The sequence below is a fragment of the Cyphomyrmex costatus genome, unplaced genomic scaffold, assembly GCF_001594065.2.
Source record: "Cyphomyrmex costatus isolate MS0001 unplaced genomic scaffold, Ccosl1.0 scaffold794, whole genome shotgun sequence".
Taxonomy (NCBI): domain Eukaryota; kingdom Metazoa; phylum Arthropoda; class Insecta; order Hymenoptera; family Formicidae; genus Cyphomyrmex; species Cyphomyrmex costatus.
Genome location: NW_017280369.1, coordinates 68,928 through 78,568, shown reverse-complemented (window position 1 = coordinate 78,568; position 9,641 = coordinate 68,928). Strand labels below are relative to the sequence as shown.

Sequence of the window (9,641 nt, the reverse complement as noted above, 5' to 3'; positions counted from 1 at the left end):
ATGAATAATGGACTTATTAAAAAATTTGACACTTCTACATCAAAGTTTGTAACACCTACACAATTAATTAATATTCGTAACTACGACACTAATTTGTGAAGAAAAACATCGCAAATAATGCTATCATCTCGCATTTTTCTTTTTTGAAAATTTATATGTAATGCACAATTTTTAAAATATTTTACACGTTGAAACATTGAAAATGACCTAAGAGAGGTCGAAACGTTTGTTATATTTTATTGTTTATATTTTAACCCTTAGTCTTACTTTTGTTTGCGTCTTCTATGTAACTTTTAATTCTTGTCTTATAAATAATGTTTTCAAAATTATTAAAAATAATTTATTATTTGTTTTCTGGCTCATAGCCCTTCTACACATATTATTTTAATTTATTGAGCCATACTATTTATATTAATTTTTATATATTAATGATAAAATAGATAAAAGACACAGATACACAAAACAGAGCTTAATGTTAGAAGATTATAAAAAATTTTTTAATGTATATAAGAAAGAAAAGTTTATAAGTGTTAAGTTAGGTTTATTAACAGCTGTAAAAGAACATAACATTTTATTGATTATTATTTACATATAGAAGAATAAAGTAGAATGGGTAAATACATATTTAAACTTATGTTTATTTTGAACACATTTCTTTACTTAAAATATTTGTATACGCAGCGCAAAATGATTCGTCGAATGACGTCAATTTGACATCATTTTGACATCAATTAACGAATTAATTTTTTGCTGGGTATAAGTTTTGACATTCGTTATTATAATATTAAGGCACATACTCTGTTTGACATTTTCTATAATACAATATGCTTACATTTGCATTTTGAAAAAGAAATTCAAGCTACACTTTCAACATTATTTTATTTGCGCATTAAAAATCCCTTCTTTCATAACTTGTGCCTTATACTTTGAAGTACCTTCTGCTCTATAAAAATCCACTTTGTTCATTGTGTGTTAAATCGCTGCTTCGATCTCGACTGAGATCTCGAATGACGGAATGGATTGGTGGACTGGATGGTTGAGAACACTGAGCACTCCTCTCTTAACTTGTTGTATGCAAGTTTATTCACAACAATAAACGCAGTGTTATTCACGTGGCACGGCGAGAGAGACTATTAACTGCTATTAATACGCCGAGACTCATCCACGACGGTAGCCGTGATGAGACGTACAAAAGTAACGAGTCGCGGTAGCGAACCCGTAGAAAGAAAGCTGCTGCTTTCGACGAGTAACTTGAGAACACGACTTGACACGGCAAGTACTGATTTGTGTCTGAGGGTAGAATCGCGCTGCGCGATTAGCGCGACGAATCGGCAGGACGACAGCGACATCGGTATCAAAATATGCGGCTAAATTGTAGTAATGATATTCGCAAGACGGCGCGGTGAGTGCAACGAAATATTCACGGACGGAATCGATGGATGGCGCAATCGATCCTTTATTCGGCTTTGCGGCGCGAAACTTATCCTATTCCGGAACACACTTTGTTATAGTAACAACTTTATATGCTTGATACACACAAAGAAGAGAATGATAAGGTCTCAAAACCTCTTAAAATATAAGAAACAACCTTAGTATCCACTTCAAACAGAATATATTTAATTTGATCAAATATAGGATATAGTACTCTTCACCAAAACCAACTAATAAAATCATTCCTGGTTTATAATAAGTATCTAATACATCAGCCCATTTTAAAACATGAATTTCATCAAAATAAATTGATTTATTAATGGATTATAACAGTTTAAGCTGTTTTTCGTTGATTATCCTCTAATTTGCATTGATTTGCTAATAACATTAAATTTTGCAGGTGTGTAACTGGTTTATAAATGCTAGACGACGCATTCTTCCTGGAATTCTGAAAGAGGCTGGTGAGGATCCAAATCGTTACACGATATCACGTCGTACTCGTCGTGTAAACTCCAGCAGCCCTCTTCGGCATGGACGAAGAATGCCTCTTGAACCGATTGAGGACCCACCGGCACAATTCAACATAAATTTTCCGCAACGTGTGGATTGGAGGAACCCACATATCGGTAAGTATATTTTTCTTTGCATCTTATTTGTTTATATTCTTGACAACTAAGAACAAAGAATTCCACCGACTCGACAACGCCGATCGACTTATACGAAAAGTCAACAGCTCGAAAAGAGATTTGCTTATTAACTAATTTGCTTATCAACTAATTCGCTACTCTGCTAATATGCTAACAATGGCAAAGGTTCCTTTTTTGGAGAATTATAAAAAATAAGTGGGAGAATAGATTAGTTAGATGTGTGAAAATATTAGATGTATCATTCAAGATTTGCGTACGCAGAAGCGAGGACTGTCCGAACGATTACGAAAGCAGTTTGAACGACTACCACAGCGAGGAAGAACATCCTTCGATACGATGGCCCAATGTAATCGTTCGTCCTTACGCTGAGGCTCAAGTCGAGCAATTAGATGGCGACACTATTTCTCATCCGTATGCTCGACGAAGGCAAGCTTTTTGAGCCTTCTTCAGAGACAATAAAAAATTACTTAAATAAATTATAATTTAAAAATAACAAAGGATAAAAAGATGTTTAATCATAGTGAGCTCCCTCACAACCGAGAAATAGATTTTGATGACAATTTCATCCTAAGGAGCACGATCAAATGAATAATAACGGAAGAAAAGAAAGAAATAAAAGAAAGTTGAAAATCTGGGAAATTAATTTTCCAAGATGTCTAGAAAAATAATCATTTCAAATTAAATTTATCAAATTGCAACTATTTTACCGGGAGTGAGGAGACTCACCATGTTCATCACGATACTGCAACGCAAACAATCTCAAAACCGGTCTCCAGAATAATTTAGGCCAATCAGTCTCAGACACAATGAGTCACCACAAATAGTTCGACAGTATTAAATTAAATTATCAAATCACAAAATTCAAATGCTACGACTCATCACTATGCACAAGCGAGACTGACTAGTCAGCCAAGAACCCCGTGTTGATAGTAGCGACACCGAATTAGTCTGCGACTTAGCAAAACTGGTAGTTACACTTATAAATACGAGCTCATGTCCGTGCGCTCATTTTCGGGCCGAAAGTGAGCACACAGACATGAAGCTCATGATTTTGTGCGCGCGCGTGCGTGCGTGCGTGCGTGCGTGCGTGCGTGCGTGCGTGTGTGTAGCGTTTCGCCACGAGGCTGAATGGGCGTGAAAACACGACAAAAGGCTGAATAAAAGGAGTGGAAAAGTGACGTTTTGACGATTTTTGTTGCGTGCCATTTCGTTAATATTTGCTTATTTGTGACACGCAACAAAAATTAATGTGCATTTCTCGCCTATGATGTCACAATTCCAACATAGCCGTCGCGACTACTCAGAAGCTCTTAAAGACAATGTTTTTTTGTTTTGTAGGCTTAACCCTTCCAATGTGGAGAATTCTGAGAGTACCCGCGAAGAACCTGCTGCATACTGGAGCGCACCTCGTGAGCATTTGGTATCGCCTGTCGTTCAACAGCACATCGTATATCGTGGCCTGTCAACGTGAAGTCTTGAAAACGCTTATGTTCACGAACACAATGGTAATTCATTCAATATGCTCGTCGAACTTGCGGTAAATTTACCTTTATTACAATGCAATGAAATGAAATGAAATAAAGAAAATGATATTTGCGATGTGGTCGCAACGAGAACGCGCTTTACAGAAATATACAGGGTGAGGAAAAAGTATGGGAATCACGGAAAATCTCAGAGGGTTGGTCATAAAAAAAAATTGTTAAGGTCAGGTTTTATGTAACTTTCAATGAGGAATCCAGTGATGACCTTGGATTTGACCTTGGACCTCGCCTTCAAGGTCATTTCAAGGTCAACTTTTTTTTTTAAATGGGAACCCATACTTTTGGTATCGGCAATCGAAATAGCGTGAAATTTTACGTTAAAATATGCCTTGAAGTTCAAGGGCGACGTGACCTCTAGAGGTCAAACAAAGGTCAAATTATGCTTGCAAGAAAATCGCGCATAACAAGTGGTTAGAAAAGAAGGTTAATGACAGGTCATAAGTAACTTTCAACGAGGAATTCAATCATGACTTTAGACCTTGGACCTCACCTTCAAGGTCATTTGAAGGTTATTTTAAGGTTAATTTTCTTTTTTTAGTAGGAAAAACCTATTTTTACGTAAAACACATACTTTTAACATCGGCAATCAAAAGATGTACAAGATTTACGATAAAATATGCCTTGAAGTCCAAGATCGACGTGACCTCTAGAGGTCAAATAAAGATTAAGAGTAGATTTTTATCGAAACTCCAAAAAGCGTGTCTATTTTGGTTATAAAACCAAGAAATCTAGTTTTTCAATCCAGAATCCTTCTTTTAGCGCTATCCAGGAACAACGACGTGGACGTAGAAGGATTCTATTCCCTTCGGGGTGCTTTTTTAGAGTGAGTTCCCCTTGCCTCTCACTATTAAGAATTCTATTCCCTTCGGGGTGCTTTTTTAGAGTGAGTTCCCCTTGCCTCTTACTATTAAGAATTCTATTTTCTTCGGGGTGCTTTTTTAGAGTGAGTTCCCCTTGCCTCTCACTTATAGGGATGATTTTATACGGCTTCAATAAAATGTTTACAATAAATGCTCAAAGTGTCCACCATCGACTTCTTGGTAATAACCAATTCTATTATAAAACGATTGAGTCGCCGTTTGAATCACTTCTACTGGTATAGCATGAATTTCATCAATAATATTACGCCTTAATTCATCAAGAGTTTGCGGATTATTTCGATAAACCAGTTCTTTCAAATAACCCCACAAAAAGTAATCCAAAGGTGTTAAGTCTGGAGACCTTGGTGGCCACTCAATAGTTCCTCTTCTACCTATCCATCTTTCTGTAAACACTTCATTTAGATATCGCCTAACATCAACGCCGAAATGTGGTGGAGCTCCGTCTTGTTGAAACCATGTGTAAATAAAATCATTCCCTTTGAAAGCTCTTATAGCTGGAACAATTTCAGTACGCAATAATTGTTCATACATTTCTGCATTTAAGTTTCCATCGATAAAAAAGGACCAATTATTACGTCATCTACAATCCCTGCCCACACATTTAATTTTTGAGGATATTGCGTATGATTTTGTTCTATCCAATGAGGATTGGCATCTGACCAATATCTAAAGTTGTGTCTGTTGATGGTTCCATTTGACTGAAAAATCGCCTCATCGGAGAATACAATATTCCTCAAGAATTGTTGATCCAAAGTTATTCGTTCCATCATAGTCTCGCTAAATTCATTACGACGATCAGGATCATCTTCGTTCAACTCTTGTACTAGTTTAACTTTAAAGGGATGAAAATTGTTATTCTTTAATTCTTTCAATATCGATTTTTGATCGATTCCGTGCTGTTGAGCCGCGTGGCGAGTTGATTCATGTGGATTCTCTACAAAAGACAACAACACATTTAGCGACGATTCTTCATTCGTTGCTGTAGGCGTTCTACCAGGCTTTGGTCGATCTTGAATAGATCCTGTCGTTTCAAAACGGTTAATAGTTCTTGAAACTGTTGATTTTGATACAGGAATACCACCAATACGAAAAGTTCTATTAAAAAGAGCGGTAACATCATTAAACGATCTTCGTAGATCACCCCAACCCCTCATTATCAAAAGTGAAATGCGTTCTCTCTCTGACAAGCGCGACATTTTTCATAAAAAAATGACAGCAGAAATAGCTTTTAAATTTAATAAAAATTAAAGTCAATTAAATTTGCAAATAATGTAAAATGACCACCAAGATCGGTGAAAAAAGAATGCATAAAAATTTATCCAACTAAAAATAAATGTTCCAACTACAATAAAGTAAGAAGGTTATAATTGAAAGCTTCCAAAAAAAGATAGCTAAGAACAATAGACAACTTGCTAGCCGTTATGCTGGTATTATTTACTCTAAAGAGCTTTTTCTTCGTAGGAGAGCAAATTACGTCAGCCGCGTAGCGGTAGTCACAGGTATAACAACCATTTCATTCCACGTCCAAGTACAAAATTGCTGATAACATACACCGGTGGGTTTTCGGGGTCGCTGATCACGAATTTGAGGTCAATTTTGCGGTAGAGCGCCCCTAGCAAGAATGCCCCACTGGGGGTAAACTTTCAAACATTATTCATGATCTCTGGAAACATTCTGATAATTAAAAGTTTTTTTCGATAATTTGTGCACGATGACCCGTGCGCGAAGTAAAACGTCACGCGAAAACGAGCCTTCACGCACATCGTGTAAAAAAGTAATCTTCGATGCATGTGCACGAAGACATTTCAACCTCGTGTAGACCTTTTCGCTCTCGTTCCACTTGAGTGGAACGATCCCCATAAGGTGAAATTTCTTCGCGCACTAGTATCGAAAACTCCTATTTTATTTTATTGTTTTAACCACTAGTTTTGCATGATATTTTCCTATTAAAAAAAGAAAAATAACCTTCAAATGACCTTGAAGGCGAGGTCCAAGGTCTAAGGTCATGATTGAATTCCTCGTTGAAAGTTACTTATGACCTGTCATTAACCTTCTTTTCTAACCACTTGTTATGCGCGATTTTCTTGCAAGCATAATTTGACCTTTGTTTGACCTCTAGAGGTCACGTCGCCCTTGGACCTCAAGGCATATTTTAACGTAAAACTTCACGCTCTTTCGATTGCCGATATCAAAAGTATGGGTTCCCATTTAAAGAAAAAAAGTTGACCTTGAAATGACCTTGAAGGCGAGGTCCAAGGTCAAATCCAAGGTTATCACTGGATTCCTCATTGAAAGTTACATAAGACCTGACCTTAACAATTTTTTTTTATGACCAACCCTCTGAGATTTTCCGGGGTTCCCATACTTTTTCCTTACCCTGTATATACACAGGTATTAGATGACAAATAAAACCGGACGCGGATCGGCGATACAGACGCGAAGGCCTGATTTAGTGACGCGGAGTATTTGCAATATTGGGCGCGAGAGGTCCGCAGCTACCGGGACGTATCAATTCGGCGGTTCGCGTGCCGAGCGAGGCGGTCCTGCTGACGTACGCAGTTTTTTTCTCGTCGTCGCGGATTTGTGCTCGTAGCGGCGCGAGCCGGGAAAGGCGGCGACCGGTGTTCGCGATGGACGCGGATACACACCAACAATCAAGTCTTTTCCGCGGCGTCTCGCGTCCCGTATATACCCGGTCGTAAGCGTAAGAAGGTCCGATAGGCGACGGTCGGGAACGCCCGACGGGGGCAGAGAGCGCCCTACCCCGTTTCCTAAGTCGTCTATCGGAATAAGAGATAGTGGAGATGAAAGGAAAGACTGGCGGATAGCGGTGAGTCGCGTGCCGGTGATCGCTATGTGCAACGTTGTCCGGCGGCCGGGAACGCCCGACGGAGGCAGGGTACACCCTACCGCGTGGTTCGTCGGAACAACGTTGCTGTGGAGCCGGCGACGGAATCGGGTGCTATCGGTTAGGACTTAAACGGTCTTTCCGGCGGCCGGGAACGCCCGGCGGAGGCAGGGTACACCCTACCGCGTGGTTCGTCGGAAATAAAACGTTTGCGCCTGATGAGCGGATTCGGAGCAGCGGAGCGAATTCTAGGAGCTTGTGATCGGTGCTAGGTGCTGTCGGAATAAGCGCGCGAGCCGCCTTCGAAGCGGTATTTTATACTACAGCCGCCAACCCCGCTCGCAAAACTCCGGCCACCCTCGGTATTCTCCGTCGGTTTCTCGCGGGAGAAGTTTTCCGATCGACGGTCCTCGACGGCGGCCGAAATCTCCCGACGAGACCGGCGGTTATAACGGCGGCTGCTGTACCTGCGAATTCCCGACATATAGGCCTACGTGACGTCTAGTGACGATGCCATTTAGGGGGCATCGTTCCAAAGTTCTAATGTTAAATATATACAGTACAAACATGTTCGACTTTACCTTAGTTTCATAAAAATAAGACATACAATACAATTTTTACATGATACAAAATACAATTTTTACATGATAAAAAAAGAATATGTAGTTAAACATGAGTTTAACTATAATTCAAGAGCTCAATAGACAACCTTTTCATACATAAAAGTATCACATCAAAGTATACTTTCAATATGTACAGGTTATATTTTGTGAAATGATTCCATCACGTACAGATCTCTTAACGACTGAGCGATTTGCGATAGTACCAAGGTTTACAAAACGCATTTTCCACTTATAGCGCAGCGTACTGTAGGCCAGTGAATCTAGCGGCGTCCACGAAGAACTTATCGAAGCGGAGTGTACATTGTTTGTCAGCTTGAATCACTATTTCCAAGACGGGAAGTCTAAAGTTACCTTTACCTCCCTTTAAAGTTGCCTCCTTAGTCGCCCTGTCAGCAAACTCATTACCAGGGATACCACAGTGAGCCGGAATCCAAGCAAGGGTGACTTCAATGCCTCTGTCTTCAATGCCAAGAGTGAAGTTCTTTGATCTTACCAGCGTCGAGTTTTCGTTTATACAGAAAAATATGACGAAAACGCGAGAAGCCACCAATGGGATATGCTGATGGGAAAGTGGTCGCTGCCGCCCGTATCTGAGTCTGTAGTGATTTCACATAGCGGCGCCAAATCCACAGAAGCGATTGTATTGTCGATGACAGATTTATTAGAGGAGGTGTTAGAAACGTAGGGCTACCATCGTTTAGAATACAGGCGCCGGCATCGTCCACAAAATTAAGAAGGATTTTCCCTGATCGATCAGACTTCGAGCAGAATGAGGATGATTCTTACAAGACTTGAAAATACTTCCAAGTTTCAAAAACTATTCGTAAGGCGTGAGTTGATTTGGATGACGATAAATATTTATAATGTTTAGCTGATCAGCATTAAAATTAATACTCTGTAATTCTACAGAGGGATGAGATAAGTCTGAAACATTTAGATGATTTAAAGTTAAGTTGTTTCTGACCAGCATACAAATATCTCTTTGACTCGCACACGCCACATCCAATCTTATAGCTTGGAAGAACGGGAGGCGAAATATTGATGACGGGTATAACAGAGTCTCTTGTAAACAGAAGATGTCAAATTGTTGACTAAAATGTTGAAGCTGCGGAAGCTTGTCATGTATGTCATCGATCAATGTCGCTCCGTCACCCTGCCGTGGCACTCACTTTCCTCACTTTCCTAGCTCTTAGTTCCAAACGAATGCGTGTCCCATTAAGTCCTTTCAGAATAACAAAGTAGAGACCTGGGGCTACATTTTGAGCTATATTAAAAAAAAATGAGACTGGCCTTTTAGGCGCGCCGCCATTTTGAAAACTTCAAAACTGACAAACATCGTCGTAAACCGGTCTGATCGAAAAAAGAGTATTCTTACGTGAAAAAGCGTTCAATTTTCTATAAGAAAACGTCTACATTTTATTTTCAAACTTGCCTCTCATGCCCACTAATGACAAGCGAAAAGAGCGCTGCGACGAGAAAACCCAAAAATTGACGGTTCTACAGTTCGGCAACCAGTTACCCTAGAGATATATTATTTGGCATAGAGTCTTTATTCATCAAACTGTTCAAGTTCAAACAATATGAACGAAATCTATGAGACTTCGCAAAATGGGTGGCCTACTTGGCATGGAATGCCCTCATATATATAATAAATATATATATATATATAT

The 9,641-nt window shown here is 39.4% G+C and overlaps 1 pseudogene; it reads left to right on the top strand.

Moving 5' to 3' along the window:
* LOC108781196 (iroquois-class homeodomain protein IRX-3-like) overlaps nucleotides 1–3,654 on the top strand; it is a 6,778-nt pseudogene extending 3,124 nt beyond the window's left edge.
* Nucleotides 3,655–9,641: the final 5,987 nt, after the last annotated feature.